The sequence below is a fragment of the Symphalangus syndactylus genome, chromosome 19 (genome assembly GCF_028878055.3).
Source record: "Symphalangus syndactylus isolate Jambi chromosome 19, NHGRI_mSymSyn1-v2.1_pri, whole genome shotgun sequence".
NCBI classification, from domain to species: Eukaryota; Metazoa; Chordata; class Mammalia; order Primates; family Hylobatidae; genus Symphalangus; species Symphalangus syndactylus.
The window spans coordinates 53,686,296-53,704,152 of record NC_072434.2 but is presented as its reverse complement, the minus strand read 5'-3'; the positions used below and the strand labels follow the sequence as shown (position 1 = coordinate 53,704,152).

General features: G+C 42.6%; 1 long non-coding RNA gene across 1 annotated transcript in view; it reads left to right on the top strand.

Moving 5' to 3' along the window:
* LOC129458051 (uncharacterized) overlaps positions 1-17,857 on the top strand; it is a 66,479-nt gene that overhangs the window by 659 nt on the left and 47,963 nt on the right. The window contains exon 2 of the long non-coding RNA XR_008649520.1: positions 358-447. This is a non-coding gene — a long non-coding RNA (uncharacterized lncRNA). The remainder of the gene's footprint in view (positions 1-357; positions 448-17,857) is intronic.

Genomic DNA, 17,857 nt, shown 5'->3' with positions numbered 1-17,857 from the left:
AGGGTTTCACTATGTTGCCCACTCTGGTCTCAAACTCCTGGCCTCAAGCAATCCTCCTATCTCAGCCTTCCAAAGTGCTAGGATTATAGGCATGAGCCACTACATTCAGCTACTGCTTGTATCTTCTGATTCTTGCTTTGATACCACTGACCTTAGGTAGGGTATTTTATCTTCCTGAATTTTATTTTTTTATGTGTAAAAAGGAGATTAAATTATCCTTCTAATAGGCTTGTTGTGGGGATTAAGTGAAATAGTGTATACAAAGTTCTTAGCATACTTTGAAGCTATTATTTTTATTATTATGCTAGTAAATAAAACTTTCTGGAATTAGAGACTCACATGCCTGTTTGTCTACAGTTTCAAAATAGACAAGGGAACAAGAGAAACATCAGAAAGTCTGATCAAAGTAGAAGCATCATGTTTCTATCAACGTATCCACTGTGCTTGGTAAATGGCAGTCTCTGGGCCTGTAAGAGACGGGCTTTGAAAAGGGCTTTGGATCTCAGATCTGTCGACATGAGGCTTGTCATGAACCTCAGCTTCCTCATCTCCAAAACTGCTATAGGCCAGGCATGGTGGCTCACGCCTGTAATCCCAGCACTTTGGGAAGCTGAAGCAGTTGGATCTCTTGAACTCAGGAGTTTGAGACCAGCCTGGGCAACATGGTAGAAACCCCATTTCTACCAAAAATACAAAAAAAAAAAAATTAGCTGGGTGCACCTGTGGACACAGCTAATGGTGAGGCAGAGGTGAGAGGATTGCTTAAGCTGGGGAGGTGGAGGCTGCAGTGAAACAAGGTCATGTTACTACACTTCAGCCTGGGTGACAGAGCGATACCCAATCTCAAAAAAAAAAAAAAAAAAATTGGTATAGTAACAGCCTCTGCTTGAGGTTACTCTTTCACTGGATGATAAGTGAGCACCTAGTGTGTTTCAGACATTACTCTAAGCAGTAGATACAGCCGCAGAAAAGACAAGCTAACCCCTGCCACCATGGGGCTTATATTTTAATTGGGAAAGGGGCTGGAGAAAACAGACAATAGACAAATCAATAAATTCATTAAAAAGCTAACTTCAGGCGTTGATAGGTGTTATGGGGAAAATGAAAGAGGACGCTGGGATATAGAATAACTTTGTGGGGGAATCAGGTTGGGATTCCTAGATCAGGTGGTCAGGGTGGGACTCTCAGAGAAAATGACTTTTGAATTTAAATAAGAATGAAAAGAAAAAGTCAACCATAGGCAGATCTGGAGACAGCCAGTGCAAAGGTCAGAGGTGAGACACGGTCATAGGGTAACCAGGGTTAAAATAAGGTGATGCGGCCTAACTGGCCAGAACAATGCCTGACAAAGGTGCTACTTTCCCCAATATCTTCAAATCCTTAAGGATCTATTGTGTGCTGCTGTAAGATGCAGAAATCAGTAAATCATGCTACTATCTCTAAGAAACTCATGGTCTAATATAGGAGAAAAAAATCCACCATCAAAATAAATGAATCAAGACCAGGCAGATGAATATAACTGAAAACCAGTGATAGCAACCTGGGAGATGACATAGACATGGATGTGGATATGGATATGGATATGGATATGGATATGGAAATGGATATGGATAGATATGGGTGCAGACACAAATGTGGATAAAGGTGGGGATGTGTGTTGGGAAAGGCAGTCTCTTGCATGCCATCTTTCCACCCCTGCTTGGCCACCTAAGAATGCACGTTGGGCCTGGAAGACTTCCTTACCAAGAAATAAAGAATCCTCAGCCTGTGCTGGACTTATCATCTTTTGTGGGAATATCTTTTCCTGTTTGTACTCTTTTTCTTTGCTTAAGGGCATGCATCATATGGCACTTAGAAACTTCACTAGTGTATCTGTCCTTTGCAGGCAAGGGATGGGCCCTTCTGCTGCAGCATAAGAGGGGTCATTCAATGGCCTGTGTCAGCTATTGGGATGGACCTGCTGTCCATGGGATACTGACACCCACTACTGAAGCAGATCTTGCTCTGTCTCTTCTTTGTGTGAGTAAAGTCCTATTCCATCCAGTGCTTGACCGTGTTGTGTTTTTCGTGGCAATTTCAATACCAACATGCAGTGGGCACAAGCGCTTAGACTTCTACTCTGGTTAATAGGAAACAGATGCCACTTGCTTGCCAATTGGATATGGATATTGGATGTGGATAGATGTAGATATCAATAAAAAGAACAAATGAATAAGCGATTAAATGAGTGAATACATATAAGGAGGGAGAGGGCTGGGTCAGGGTGGATGAGAAGGGGGCTGAAGGAGGCAGAGGTGGGCAGAGGTGGTGATGTAGAAGAGGTGTTCACCACTGGGAAAATTCCATCTGGGCTGGAGCAGTTGGAATTTTGTAATATGTAAATCATGTCTGGAAATGTATGTAAATCATGTCTGGAAACTAGCAGAAGACCAGTTATGGATGATTTTGGATTTGCTCTGTGGGCCTATCATGCTATTTATACTTATATGATTAACAGACATTTCTTTTTTATTATTATTATTATACTTTAGGTTTTAGGGTACATGTGCACAATTGCAGGTTTGTTACATTTAACAGACATTTCTAAAGCATACCAGACCTGACAAAGCTGCTACAACACGCCTGAGTTCATATGAGTATGTATTATTTCTCCAGGTTCCATTGGTAAAGGTGCAGTGCAGAAAATGGTTTTCTGCCCTTTCTGCATGGCCACTTTGAGGTCAGAGATTGTGTCTTAAATTCAACAAGAGCAGAACTGGGATAGTAGAATCTTGTTTTGTTGTGTTTTTGTAAAAAACATAAAAAGGCTCATTTTAGGCTTTAATAAAAGAAGGGGCCTGGAGGCATCACTGGTGATGGTTAAAAAAAAAAAAAGCACCATAATTTTATGTCTTTATAAGATTTTAAAATGTTAAAATCAAAATATGAGACATAAATCAGGATGTTCAGAAAAAATTATAAGAACCCTCATGATGTTTATCAATGAATGATCCATTTGATTCTGTGCAGCCTCATAGCCAAAACCAAGCACAGAGTTAGTCAGATCACTGATCTCCTCTACACATATGATCTTCTTGGGGGACTCTGTTTGGCAAAAGAAGCTTTGGGGAAAGCTCATATAAACCACTGAGTATAGTCGAATGATTTAGACCTGAACACTTTTTAAAGTAGGAGTTATCTGTCCACTAATAAATATTTTAGTGAAGTGCCATGGAACATGCAGTTTTTTTTTAAGGTGGACAAATAATTTTATTTTGTGCATGCAAATACATGTCAAGTACTGCAAACGTTTTCCAACAATTTTCTCTCAAACACTGAAAATTATGATGTCCTATTTTGTGAACAACCAAAGCTAACATCTCTTCACTTCAGTGCCACAGCAAAGACATACAGAATTCACTCTTTGCTATTCACTTTCATCATAACCCTCATTGTTCCATCTCTGCCCTCCCCTCATATACAGCCCTTATAAATTCTAGTCTTATCCCATTTAATCCTATTCCTATAGCACAAAGGGAAACATTACAATTTGGAAATTCAAATTGAAATAAATGGCATAGAATTCATTCCCATATATATTCCCCATTTCATTATACAGAATTATTTTAAATTATAGTTAAAACTTTAACTATAAACATGCAGTTTTGAGCGATATAACTTGCCAATAAATCTTCCAGGTTAAATTAATTGCTAATTATATTACTAAAGTTACCAGGAAAAAAACTTGAGCTATTGTAAGGGTTATAGGCTATGAGACAATTACATTTTTGTAGTTGCCAGCTCAAAATAAAGTTTCAGAAGTATTGATATTAAGCCACCCTTGCTGCCAATAATTTGATAGACGATCACTTATCCATTCAAGTAATAAGTTTAGTCAGAGAGAAGATTCTTTTTTTATCATCTCTGTGGGAATGTGGGATGGGACACCTTTGTGACTTATTATACAACCATGATAGGTAGGAGCCAGTGCTGGCCTTTGTAGTCTCAGGGTCTACATGAAGAGAGCCTCAAAAAATGATGCTTGTTGGTGATGCCAACAGAAGGTTGCAGCTCTTCAAAAAAAAAGAATAGGTCTGGGCATGGTGGCTCATGCCTGTTATCCCAACACTTTAGGAGGTTGAGGAGGGAGGATTGCTTGAGCCCAAAATTCAAGACCAGCCTAGACAACATAGCAAGACTTTGTCTCTACAAAAAAAAAAAAAAAATTAGCCTGGTGTGGTGTATGCCTGTGGTTCCAGCTACTCGAAAGGCTGAGATATGAGGATCTCTTGAGCCTGGGAGGTCAAGGCTGCAGTGAGGCATGATTGCATCACTACACTCCAGCCTGGGTAACAAGGCAAGACCCCCTCCAAAGAAAAAATAATCAGGAAGTGAGTTTATTTTGCTTTCCCCTTGTGTAGTCAAATTGATTTGTGTTTGAGGCATGTGAAAGCTAAATGCTTGGCCCTGTATAGGTCATGAGTCATCCCTATATCCTATAGTTTAACAAAAGACAGCCCTGCCTGTTCCCTTCCCCTCCTCACGCCCACCACTGAAATCACTGTAGAGGTAGTGGTCTTCCAGTATGTGACCTTGGGCTACAATATCAACAGGTTCTAGGCCATATTTCCTTCATATCCATGTAATGATCCCAGAAACCCAAGTGTCCTATTTTCCTTGAGGACATCTAGACCCAAAGCATCCTCATTTTGGAAGCCCAGGGACTGTGGAGTGGGAAAATATGCCTTCATTCCTCTCCTTCGTATGTGTTTTTAGGTTAAAAAAGGCAGGTGCAAATCACAACTGAATATGAAGCCTCAAAAGAGGCCAAAGCAAATCAACTTAACAAAAATAACTTCTTATCACAAAACCTGGAGAAAAGCTTCAGCTGTGGTACCTCCAAGCAATGACCACGTCCCTGGCTGACTTAAAAGCCCCTTCAGGACCTCATGTTGATTGAATCCCCATGATCTAGCCTCAAGTGAGGGCTGAGTGGGCTGTTCTTGAGCCAAGTGTCTGTGGTTGTGGATAAATATATTAATATCCTAGCAACTTGCAAAACCCAAAGTACCTTAGACAGAATTTGTCTTGCATTATCTTAACAGGAGAGCAGGTTTGAGATGGGGATCTGAGGATATTCTGAGTCAAGCAAAGAGGTTCTTGGTAAATACACAAATTCATTTCCTTCTGGTCGTGCTTGGCCGCCCCTTGCAAATTGGAGTCATTTTCTCTTGCAGCCTTCTAGTGTTCTTCTGAAATCTGAGGTTTGCTCTCTGTTTTCAAAATGTAGAAACCCATCTCAGTCATCCACCAAGCTTTCACTGAGCAACCAGATGCAGGCATTGTGCAGGGTTATGAAAGTGGAGATGTTTAAGACACGGTTTCCTCCTTCAAGAAGTACACTGTCTAGCCAGGAAGACTCACTGCAACATCCAGACTCAACTTGCTACACCCCACCCTGGTGTCCTCCCGCTTGCCCTTTCTTCTACCTGGATGGAACGCCCTTGGCTCTTTTCCTCTTCTCTTGGAGCCTTCTCTCCACCCCCACCCACAGCTGAGTTGCCCACACCTCTGGGATGCTCTGTACTTTGGTCACACATACGTTTCACATTTTCACCAAGCATGGGATTATCTGATATCCCATTTATCACTTCTTCCAGACACATTCCTTCAGCCTGAAATGGTTCCTGGCACGTGACAGGCACACGATCATTATTGGTGGAATGAATGAGTGAATGAATTCACAAGAAACATATGGCACTCAGAAACCTCAGGACCTCGGCTTAAATTCTAGCTCCAATGCTCATGTGTTGAGTGAAACTGACTGAGTTATTTAAGCCTCCTATGACTCACTTTTTCTATTTGCAAAATGGGAATAAGGGTTGTTGTGATGATGAGCAAATTCTTGTTTAGTGCTTAGCAAAATGATTGCCAACTGGTAAGCACTTCATGAAGAGTAGCCATTAAAACAGTTATCACTAACAGACATCTACTGAATCCCAACTGTGTGCCAGATAATGTGCTAGACACCGAGGCTGCAAAATGAATAATGCAAGATGTCTGCTTTCAATGAACTCCCAGCCTGGTTGGGAAGATAGATGTGAACAGAAATTAAAAGGCTATCTTGCTAAGTAAGTGGGACATTGGGAACATGAGGTGGGGCACCTAACCCAGGCTGGACCAGATCAATGAATTCACAAGAGAAATGGTACTGGGGATCATGAGAGCTAAATGGAAAAGTCAGAGTCATAATCTTTAAGGCCTTCCCCAAACCCTGCTCTAAATATTCCAACATGCCCAAGTGTTTTCCTTTCCTTATAAATCCCTTCCTCTAGCCATATTATTGATTATTCTTATTCTCTGAATTACATAAGTGTATTGTTTTACAATTTACAAAAAATTTCCACACACCGTGTGTCACTGGATCCTCCCAACTTCCCTATAAGGCAGATAAGGCAGATAATTTAATATTTGATTCATGGGTGAAGAAGCTGAGGCTCTGAGAAGTTGCACTGCTTCTAAATGATACTAGCTAGACATAACCCCAGGGGCTAACACTAATTCTGTTGCCCTTTCAGCTCCCACAGCCTGGACACTCATAATAAGCCAGGAGCCCACCACCTCTGCTCCTTTGCCACACAGTCTCCCCTATCTGGAATGTCATCCCTCATCTTTTGTGTTTGTCTAAATCTTTCTCTTCTTTGAAGTCTCTCTTCAAACCTTAACTGCCTCCCCCTGCCATCTAGTCTCTCCCCTGTCCGGACAGCCTATAGAGGTCTCTTGAACTCCTAGAAGGCCCACTCTCTAGGCTGAAATAGGACACTGACATCCTATGGCGGCCCTGTTTATGGTTCTTTTTCATGTGCCCATGTCTGCCTCCCCAACCTGGCTGTGAGCCCCTGGAGGAAGAAACTGTGTCTTACTAATCTCTGTGGTTCGGATATAGTAGATGCTCAGTAAGTGCCTGTTGATTAAATGAATGGTATCAAGGTTGTTGGTCAATCTTGTTTAGGCTGACAGAAACATACTTGTGAGAGAAGCAGACTAGCTTTTACTAGGCAGTTAGGCCCTGAGTGCAGAGATGAAAGACATAGTCTCTGCATCAGGAAGCACCAAGTCTAATCAAGAGACAGCAAGTACATAGATAATAACTGTACATATTGGAAAGTTTCAAATAGAGTACAAAGTACAAGGTGCAATTGGAGAACAAAGGCCATGGGGGAGGAGGGAATAGAAGGAGGAGATGAAAGCAACAAGAGGAAAGAGGGAAAGGTGAGGTCTGAAGAAAGCCTTATAGCGTGAGTAGAAATTGACCGGGGGTACAAAGGGTGGCAGAGTACAAAGTACAAGGTGCAATTGGAGAACAAAGGCCATGAGGGAGGAGGGAGTAGAAGGAGGGGATGAAAGCAACAAGAGGAAAGAGGGAAAGGTGAGGTCTGAAGAAAGTCTTAGATCGTGAGTAGAAATTGACCAGGAGTACAAAGAGTGGCATGATGGGATATAGAAAGGTGCTCCATGGTCTAGAATAGGAACAACAACCAGAAGAATAAAATAGTCTAGAGGCATGAGAGGACCTGAAATCAATATAAAACTTTCTTGGGGGATTATTTAAATACCATCCTGAAGTCCAGATAGACTCTGCTTCCTGGATGGATGGATGGATGGATGGATGGATGGATGGATGGATGAATGAATGGGTATTATGAACATTCATGTAACAAGAGTAAAGAGGGTATAAAGAGGACACATAGGTAAAAGATGAGCTCTTGATACCGAATATTAGAATTGTTGTTATTAATAGCTATGCTTTTGTGCTAACAAAAGCAATATAAGTTTATTATTAAATAACCAGGAAATAAAGGTAAGTGATCTTTAAAGTTGCTCTTAATCCCTTCATCCAGATATAACCACTATTAACATATTTATGTTGGCCTTTCCACGCTTTCTTTAGTGGCTTTCTATCTTAATCATCTGTCTGTCCATCTAACTATACATTTGTTTACATATCGATGATCTTTATATTCATCCACCCATTCATTTATCCATCTATACTCTTCCCAAACAAAAATAGGCTCATATGGTGCTTTACATTTTGTAACCAATTTTTCTAACCAATTTATTGTAAGAATCCAGTTATTTCTACCTATTTTTAAGTCAAATGTTAATAGCCACATAATACTCCATCCTATGAAAGTACTACAGTTGGTTTAATCAATCCTTTCCCTCTTTTGCAGTTATCAAATATGTTTTAATGAAGATTGGTGCTCTTCTTTTGGGCCAAAGTAACAGCAAAGGGGTTACCTTTCTCTAAAGTTTATGAGGCTCTGAATTGATTGACCAAAACTCAAACTTGATATAGGGTCATATTAATCCTCTGACATAAATCAGCTGCCTCCTGAAGTGACGTCTCTATCTCCACTGTACCTTTCCCTGGAAATGCCAGACAGGGCAGAAGGGCCTCCCCAACAGTGCAGGTACATTAGTGCAACCATCAGCAATCACAGCTTGTCTTCTGCTGATGGAGTCTGACAGCACCAGCTTTCCCACATCTTCACAGAGCTGGTGATGCAGAGCTGTCAACTAACACAGCTGCAAGGAAATGCCAACAGTGGATTTATGGCGTGAGGCAGTAACTTTGTGACCCCCAGGTGGAAAAACAGATGCTTTTGAAATAAGATTAGTCAATGTGGCAAAATGGCAGAGGGAGGCACTTACCCTATAGTAAAAGAGAATCCATCCTACCACTTCCTTGAAACTTCAGATCTTCTGTGGCTCCGTATTACTTACAGGAAAAGTCCTAAACTTTTCAGTCCAGCAAAGAAGTAATGAATGAAGTGGAACAAGGACTGGCTGGAAAGCCAGAAGCTATAGATTCTAGCTGCTGTTTTGCTACCCACCAGCAGTGTGACCTGGGCAAGTCACCAGTTCTTGAGTTTATTTTCTTCCATCTCTAAAATGATCATACATAGATAACATCTGAGTGTTTTGATAAATGAGTCAGTAAAAAGTCACGCATCACTCAAAAATCATTCACTGAGGGATTTAATGTGCTCAGGGTGGAGTTGAGCCGGATAGACCAGCCCCTGACCAGGGAACTTGCACTCTAGGAAGTAGGAGTCAGAACATAAAATAATCAGTAGACTATGGAATAGCGATCAAGTGCCATGTCGAATACAAAGTGACGGGGATGGTAGAGACCAACGTAGTGCCCGGGTTGGGTTGGGTGGTCAAGAGATGATGACCTAGCAGCTATGGTTGGAATGAGAAGCTAAACAAGCCACAGAGAATCTGGGGAGGAAGAATTCAGGCCAAGGGATAGCATGATAAGGCCCCACAGGCAAAGGTGAGCTTGGTGGTCAACTAACTAAATGCATATTTACTAAGTGTCCTTCTGCTAGATTCCAGGGATTCAAGGACAAGAATACCAGAGTCTCTGCCCTCACTAAGATTAGGGTGGCCAGGTGCAGTGGCTCATGCCTGTAATCCCAACATTTTGGGAGTCCGAGGTGGGAGGATCACGAGGTCAGGAGATCGAGACCATCCTGACTAACACGGTGAAATCCCGTCTCTACTAAAAATACAAAAAATTAGCTAGGTGTGGTGGCGGGCGCCTGTAGTCCCAGCTACTCGGGAGGCTGAGGCAGGAGAATGGCATGAACCTGTGAGGTGGAGCTTGCAGTGAGCAGAGATGGAGCCACTGCACTCCAGCCTGCATAACAGAACGAGACTCCATCTCAAAAAAAAAAAAAAAAAAAAAGCTTAGGGTGAAGTGAAGGAAGCAGATGATTAAACAGGTAGACCTTTTGCAGTATGATGAGCACTGTGACAATGAGCAGAAATTTGGAATGCTTCTGGGAAAATGTGACAGGAGCTTCTATCTTAGCCCAGGAAGCTCAGGGAAGCCTTCTCTGAAGAGGTGCCCTGGAAGCTGAGATCAGATCAAGCAACATCAATTTTTTTTCAAAGCCATCATGGAACTGGAGTTCTAACCTACTGATGGTCTACCTGCTCATGCACATTCTTTGGCCACACCTGGGATTCTGCTGAACCCTAAGTGACTTTGCAGAAATCTTTACTCATTTGGAGGCCCAGGGCATTGCAAGGAAAATAGATAAGGTTCATTAAAGCATTCAAAAAAATATGTTGTCATATTTATTATCACTTACTCGTGTAGTTCTCAAACTTAAGCACACATCACAGTCCCCTGGAAGTCTTGTTGAAACACAGATTGACGGGCCTCATCCCCTGAGTTTCTGATTCAGGAAGTGTGTTAGTCCATTTCCATGCTGCTATGAAGAAATACACAAGACGGGGTTATTCATAAAGAAAAGAGATTTAATTGACTCATAGTTCTGCATGGCTGGAGAGGCCTCAGGAAACTTACAATCATGGCGGAAGGCAACTCTTCACATGGTGGCAGGAGAGAAGATGAGTGCAAGCAGGGGAAATGCCACACACTTATAAAACCATTAGATATTGTGAGATTCACTCACTATTACGAGAACAGCATGGAGGAAACCACCCCTGTGATTCAATTACTCTACCTGGTCCCGCCCTTGACACGTTGGGATTATGGAGATTACAATTCAAGGTGAGACTTGGGTGGCGACACAGAACCAAACCATATCAAGAGGTCTGGGTAGGGCCTGAGAATTTGGTCAAGCAAGTTCTCAGGTGGTGTAGATGCTGCGAGTTGGGAAATCACACTTTGAGAACCACTGACTTTGAGTGCTTGGCATTTGGGACATAGAGGTGGTTTTCTAATTCTCCTTAAAGCCAGTGGAGGGGAACAGAGAGAACAGAGCTAGGGACTGGAGCTCCCAGGCCAGTCCACTTGAGGCTCTCTCCAGCCTGGTTTCTCCTTCAGAGATTTTATAGCCAGCAGACCCCAAAGTACAACATCTAGCCTTGCTTTGGCATTTGTGTTCTAATGTGTAAGTAAACTTGAAATTTTTCCTAATTTTCTGAGGAAAAAGTAGAGGGGTGTTTGCCAAGAACTGTGGTCTGAATGTTTGTGTCCCCCAAAATTCATATTTTGAAATCCTGACCCCCGTGGTAATGCTATTAGAAGGTGGAGCCCTCACGACTGGGATTAGTGCCTTATAAAAGAGGGCCCAGAGAGCTAGCTAGCCCCTTGTACCATGTGAGGGCGCAGCTAGAAGGCTCTACGTATGAATAAGGAAATAGGCTTTTGCCAGACATCAAATCTGCTGGCACCTTGATCCTAGACTTCCCAGCATCCAGAACCATGAGAAATAAGTTTAGTCTATGGTGTTTGTTACAGCAGCCCAGATGGACTAAGACTCCTAGCCAAATAAACAAGCTCCAAATGCACATTCTCATCTTGCCCTCTTGGGTAGTTTTCTGTCAGTTTTTTTTTTCTCAGTCAGGGAATTGCCAAAGTCCATACTGATCCCCTACTGGGTCACACTCCTCAAATACCACTCTGATGGCCTCTGGACTCTGATGACATCAGGATAAACCCACACAGGTATCTTGTAGTGAACAAAGCCCCAGCCTTGCAATCATGTAATTCTCAGTCTGAATTCCAGGACAACCGCTTAGCAAGGATCCTTTGTGGGAGCTGCTTGAAAGCTCTTTGAGCCTTAGAATAGTGCAGGGAGGGGCAGCAATAGCTCCACAGGGTTGTTGGGATAATTACAGAAGACTATGAATGTCATACCTTTGGGTATAGTAGGTGCTCGGTAGGTTAGGGTGCTTACAACAGTCTGTCATTTAAAGTGGTCCTGGACGTAGAATTGCTAGCGCCAGGCCCATCACCTTCTCCCATATTTCCCCAGGCCTCAAGGGTCCACAATGGGTGATGGTGGGGTTATCCTGCCATGCCTACTGTGCTTTCTCCCAGGACACAATTGCAAGCCCTTGACATCTTTTGCCTGGATTATTGCAACAGCCTCCAAAGGGACTCATCTGTCTCCAGGACACACCTCCATCCTCCTCTGCATCATCACCAAGGGAAGCTTTGTAAAGCAAAGGCATGATCATGCCTATCACCTGGTGGAAACCCTTCAGAGACTCTCCACTCCGCAGAGCAGGCACCACATCCTTAGAGTCTACAGAAGGCAGGAGGAAACAGAAATGAGTGCCGGATCCATAGGTGGGCAATGGGGAGCAGTGGGGATTGCAGTGAAATGGAGCTTGGCTGTCTAAAGGCATCCAAACTCAGAATTCTGTAAAACCTTCTATGGGCCAAATAAAGTTTGTCCTGAGATTCCATGCCTGGCCTTGACTACCAGTGTGTGTGAGAGCTGGCCTGGCAAATGAGGTATAAGCTCCTTAGCTGGGCTAACATGTTCAGCATCCTTCTTGCTGTGCCCCGCCTCACTTAAAATTCATATAGCTACCAAACTGTCTGCAGTACCTCCACACTTGCCATGCTGGTTCTCAGCCATGTCCTTTGATCAAGTCTGGAAAACCCTTCCTTTGCTCTTCACTTGGTGAATGAAGAAGTCCTGCTCATCCCTTTAAAACTCAGTTGAGGCAACACCTCCTCCAGGAAGCATTGTTTTGCACTTATTCCCAGTTTTTCCATATGGATATGTATCTTTTCCTGGTGTCCCAACAATATCTGTGGCCTTTCTTCATCATTATAATTATTAAGTGGTAATGGCAATATAATTATCTCTTTTTTTACCTCTGTCTCCCCTGCTAATGTGCAAGCACCTAATATCAGGGACCAAGTGTTAATGACCTTTGTGTCTAGCAATAATGAGGTGTTCAATAATTGTTAAACGAATGAATGGAGAGGCAGTTCCCCCCACCACCGCGCCTCCACTCTCCCATGAGGTAGGGAGCAATCTGAACAGTGGGCAGTACAACAGCCACTTGGGAGAGGCATAAGACTGGTCACCTCTCTCTCCCTTCCACCACAGGAATGTGCTGAGGACAGTACAAGCAACAAGAATTAGGGAGAAAGAATGCCCTTGACTTCATCTCTCAGCTGTTACAAACTCTCCCCTATTGACGGTTCAAATTTCCAAGACAGACTCTGATCATCCAGTGAAATCACCCAGGCTCCAATAGGGCAGTGGACCACACAAGCTCTCCCCAGCTGCCCACCAGACTTCATTGGCTGCTTGTAGGCAGACGCCCTTCTTTACTCCGATGAGGACAGGTTCATCTGCCAGAAAACATGGCACCTTCTATGGATAGAAGCTCTATCTTAGTCGATTTGGGCTGCTATAACAAAATATCATAAACTGAGTGGCTTATAAACAACAAATATTTATTTCTCTCAGTTTTGGAAGCTGGGAAACCTAAAATCAAGGTGCTGGCAGATTCAGTGTCTGGTGAGAACCCTTTCCTCATAGATGGCAACTTCTATACATCCTCACATGGCAGAAGAGGCAAAGATGGTCCCTTGGTCCTTTTTTTTTTAATATAAAGATACTAATCCCATTTACATTGGGGATTAGGAGTTCAACATATGAATTTTAACCAGGTGAGGACACAAACATTTATATCATAATAATCTCCAAGAAGGTCTTTGACTGGCAAGTGTTACGCAGCCTGGGTGGTGTAGGACTTAGGGCCAAGATTAGGTAAGCTGAGTGAGGGGTCTGGGGTTCAGGGTTTAAGGAGGGGTCCTCTTAGGGTCATGTAGGTGCCTCATTTGCCTCACCCTAATTTGACCATAACAGCTGATTTCATGCATGACTTGAAGGCAGTCACTGTCTCTCTGACCATTAGTTTCTTAACCTGTAAAATGAAGTGGTCAGAAGACTATAAGGCCTGTTAGGTTCTCTGGCTTTGAAACTGCTGCATAGTTCCATAGTTCCTGAGACACAGCTCACCCTCTCCATCCTACCCACTGCACTTTTCCCCTTTGTCTTAGAGGGGCTGCTCATCTGTGTAGTTAGCTTCCCCAGCCATGTCCAGCTTCAGTGTCAAGGGCTCAGTTCACAAGCCACTTAGCAAAGGCAGTCATGAAAGAACAACATAGCGTTTGTTCCGGACCTTCGCGGAGGACGTGCTCACATTCCTCCCCTCAAAGCAAAGTTGATCGGCCATGACCTGGGGCCACACCAGAGGGAAGGAATCGTTGGGGGCTGGGGTGCCATTCGGTGCCTGAATGAGGTCAGTCACCACATGGTCCTCAGTAGCCTCAAGGAATGAGAGGTATTTGACTCCCCTATTAAGCACTTGGAAGAGTTATGAATTATCTTGGGTCAAAGTGACAGTTTGCATCTTGACAGGAAAGGGGCCTAAGTTCTGACTCCCACTTAGAAAAAGTTCATGTAGTTTTGTTCCTCCAAGATAGAAACAGAGGACCATAGAGATAGGGAAGGGGAGAAATTGAGAAGGAGCGAGAAGGCGAGAGGGTGTTGTTTATCCAGTTCAATCCCGGATCCCACACTTGAGCCCAAGCTCAGAGGGTTCACTCAGTCATCCTGAATATGGAGACTTCTCCAAGGGGAGCTCTTTTGATTGTTGGGTAACAAAAATTATTAGAAATATTTTATTTTTATGTATTATATCTATAAATATAAATCTATATAAATACAGATGTGCTACATAATATAAATATATTAGTCAGTGTGAATGAGGAACAGGTCAATTTCTCCTCCAAATTGTTGCCCTTAAAATCTTTGAAGACATTATCATATTCCTCCTGCATTTCTTATTCCCCATACAAAAAAAAAAAAAAAATCCCTGTTTTTTTCAGCCCATTCTTTTCTTTCTCTCTCTCTCTTTTTTTTTTTTTTTTTTTTTGAGACAGAGTTGGCCGGGCATGGTGGCTCATGCCTATAATCCCAGCAGTTTGGAAGGCCGAGGTGGGCAGATCACAAGGTCAGGAGTTTGAGACCAGCCTGGCCAACACAGTGAAACCCTGTCTCTACTAAAAAATATACAAAAATTAGCCAGGCATGGTGGTGTGCACCTGTAATCCCAGGTACTCAGGAGGCTGAGGCAGGAGAATTGCTTGAACCTAAGAAGCGGAGGTTGCAGTGAGCCAAGATTGTGCCACTGCACTCCAGCCTGGGTGACACAGTAAGACTCTGTCTCAAAAAAAAAAAAAAAAAAAAAGACTTGTAAAATAAGGAAGGGAGGAAGGCGCCAGGTATGGTGTCTCATACCTGTAATCCCGGCAGTTCGGGAGGCCAAGGTGAGCAGCTCATTGAGGCCAGGAGTTCGAGACCAGCTTGGCCAACCTGGTGAAACACTGTCTTTACTAAAAATACAAAACTTAGCTAGGTGTGGTGGTGCACACCTATAATCCCAGCTACTTGGGAGGCTGAAGCATGAGAATTGCTTGAACTCGGAGGCAGAGGTTGCAGTGAGCCAAGGTCACACCACCACACTCCAGCCTGGGTGACAGACCGAGACAAGTCTTCCAGGCAATCCCAACCCCCCCGTTTCACCTGGTCCCCTTCTTCTGGAATCACAGTGTATCTGTGACCTTCATACAGTGTTGGTCCAGAACCATACATGGCTATGCAAGCATGGAGAGCAGAGCAATTATCTCAGCTTGCAGATGCCACTGGGCGATGACAGAGCCAGAACAGAGTCCCATTCTGCTGATCCCCAGGCACCTGAGATGATGGAGAAAACACCAATAAGCCAGCAGGAGAAGCGACTAGCCTTCCCAACATGCAAACACTGTGTGTGGAATTTACCATGTTTGTATCATCATTCAGGAATCACAGGCCATGTTTCTGAACACCACCAGTACATCCATAGATGCAGAAGCACTGACCAAATGGATGTACTATCCCCTGACTCAAACCAGTGAAAATTACATGGCCAATCTTTTAAAAAAGCAAGTAGTGGGCCAGGCATGGCAGCTTATGCCTGTAATCCCAGCACTTTGGGACGCCGAGGCAGGCAGATCACGAGGTCAGGAGTTCAAGACCAGCCTGGACAACATGGAGAAACCCTGTCTCAACTAAAAATGCAAAAATTAGTCAGGTGTGGTGGTGGGTGCCTGTAATCCTAGCTACTCGGGAGGCTGAGGCGGGAGAATCGCTTGAACCCGGGAGGCGGAGCTTGCAGTGAGCCAAGATCACACCATTGCACTCCAGCCTGGGTGACAAGAGCAAGACTCCATCTCAAAAAAGAAAAAAGAAAAAAAGCAAGTAGTTAGTGTAGGGGGAAAGTCCTGGATAAGAACTCATACCTCTTTGATTTACACCTGTGTTGCCTAAACTGTCTTCCATTTCTTGATGACTAATATGTATGTTAGCTGCTCAGCTTTTCTTTATACTACACTTTCAGGAGATGCACACTCTTCCCTGACTTCCCTTAGCCTAAAGTTCTGGAATAATTATCCTTTCATTTCATTTGATACCAGATTTTGCGTACTTCTTTTAGTGATCTGATGATTCCCTCTTTAAGATCTATATTAGTTCCATAAATATTACACAATATTGCTATGGAAATGGAAAAAGACTGTTCTTAACTTATCCCAATAGTTTCAGCTGTCAAACTATTTATTTGACATCCCCTGAACTTTTATCCCAAAACTATATCTGAAGCTTATATCCAACATTTTCAGCTACCCCTATCCAATGGGACCTCTCCCTTGGGGATACCACAGGTACTTGAAATTCATCATCTCCCCTCCCCTATCCATTCCTCGAATTATTTACCACAATCAATGGTCTTACAACCACTGCTGATCACAGCACTGGACAGTTGAAGGAGAAAATTCACATTCCTTGAGCATCTACCATGAAGTTTAACAACCCTGCAGTGAAAATATCATCCTTAGTTTACAAATAAGAAAACAGGCGCACATTCTCTCACGCCCCACATCTAATTCTCCAACAAATGCAGTGGGAACTCATACAACTCAATAGCAAAAATGCAAATAACCTGATTGAAAAACAAACAAAAACCTAATAGAGATTTTTCCAAAGAAGATCTACAGATGTAAAACAAGTGTATAAAGGTGCTCAACATAATTAATTATAAGGGAAATACAAATCAAAATCACAATGGGACATTAACTGGAATTTGTTAGGATGGCTATTATAAAAAAAGACAAGAGTTAACAAGTGTTGTCGGCAAGATTGTGGAGAAAAGGGAACCCTTGTATATTGTTGATGGGAATGCAAATTGGTATAGCCACTATAGAAAACAGTATAGAGGTTCCTCAAAAAATTAAAAATAGAATTAGCATATGATGCAGCCATCCCATTCTAGGTATATATCTAAAGGAAATAAAATCACCGTCTCAAAGAGGTATCTGCACTTCCACGTTCATTCCAGCATTATTCACAAGAGCCAAGATATGGAAACAACCTAAATGTCTGTCAATAGATGATGGATTAAAAAAAGACATGCTATACAAATTTATACAATACGATGTTACTAAGCCATAAAAAGAAGGAAATCCTGCTATTTGTGACAACATGGATAAATGTTGAGGATAATATGCTAAGTGAAATGAATCAGATACACAAAGACAGATATTATATATTCTCACTTATGTGTGGAATCTAAAAAATTGACCTCTTAGATGTAGAGAGAAGAATGGTCACCGCCAAGGCCTGAGGGGGGTGAGGGAAATAGGGAGACATTTGTCAAAAGGTACAAACTTTTAGTTATAAGATGAATACGTTCTGGGGATCTCATGAATACCACAGTGACTACAGTTGATGATACTGCATTGCATACTTGAAATTTGCTAAGAGGATAGATCTGAGGTATTCCCACCACACACACACGCAAACAGTAACTACATGAAGTGATGGATATGTTAACTTGATTGTAATAATCATTTCATGATATATATTAATACACACATCAAATCATCACTGTGTACACCTTAGATTTATACAATTTTTATTTGTCAAACATACCTCAATTAAACTGGGGAAAAATACAAACAGAAAACCAAATGCAATGAGCTCCA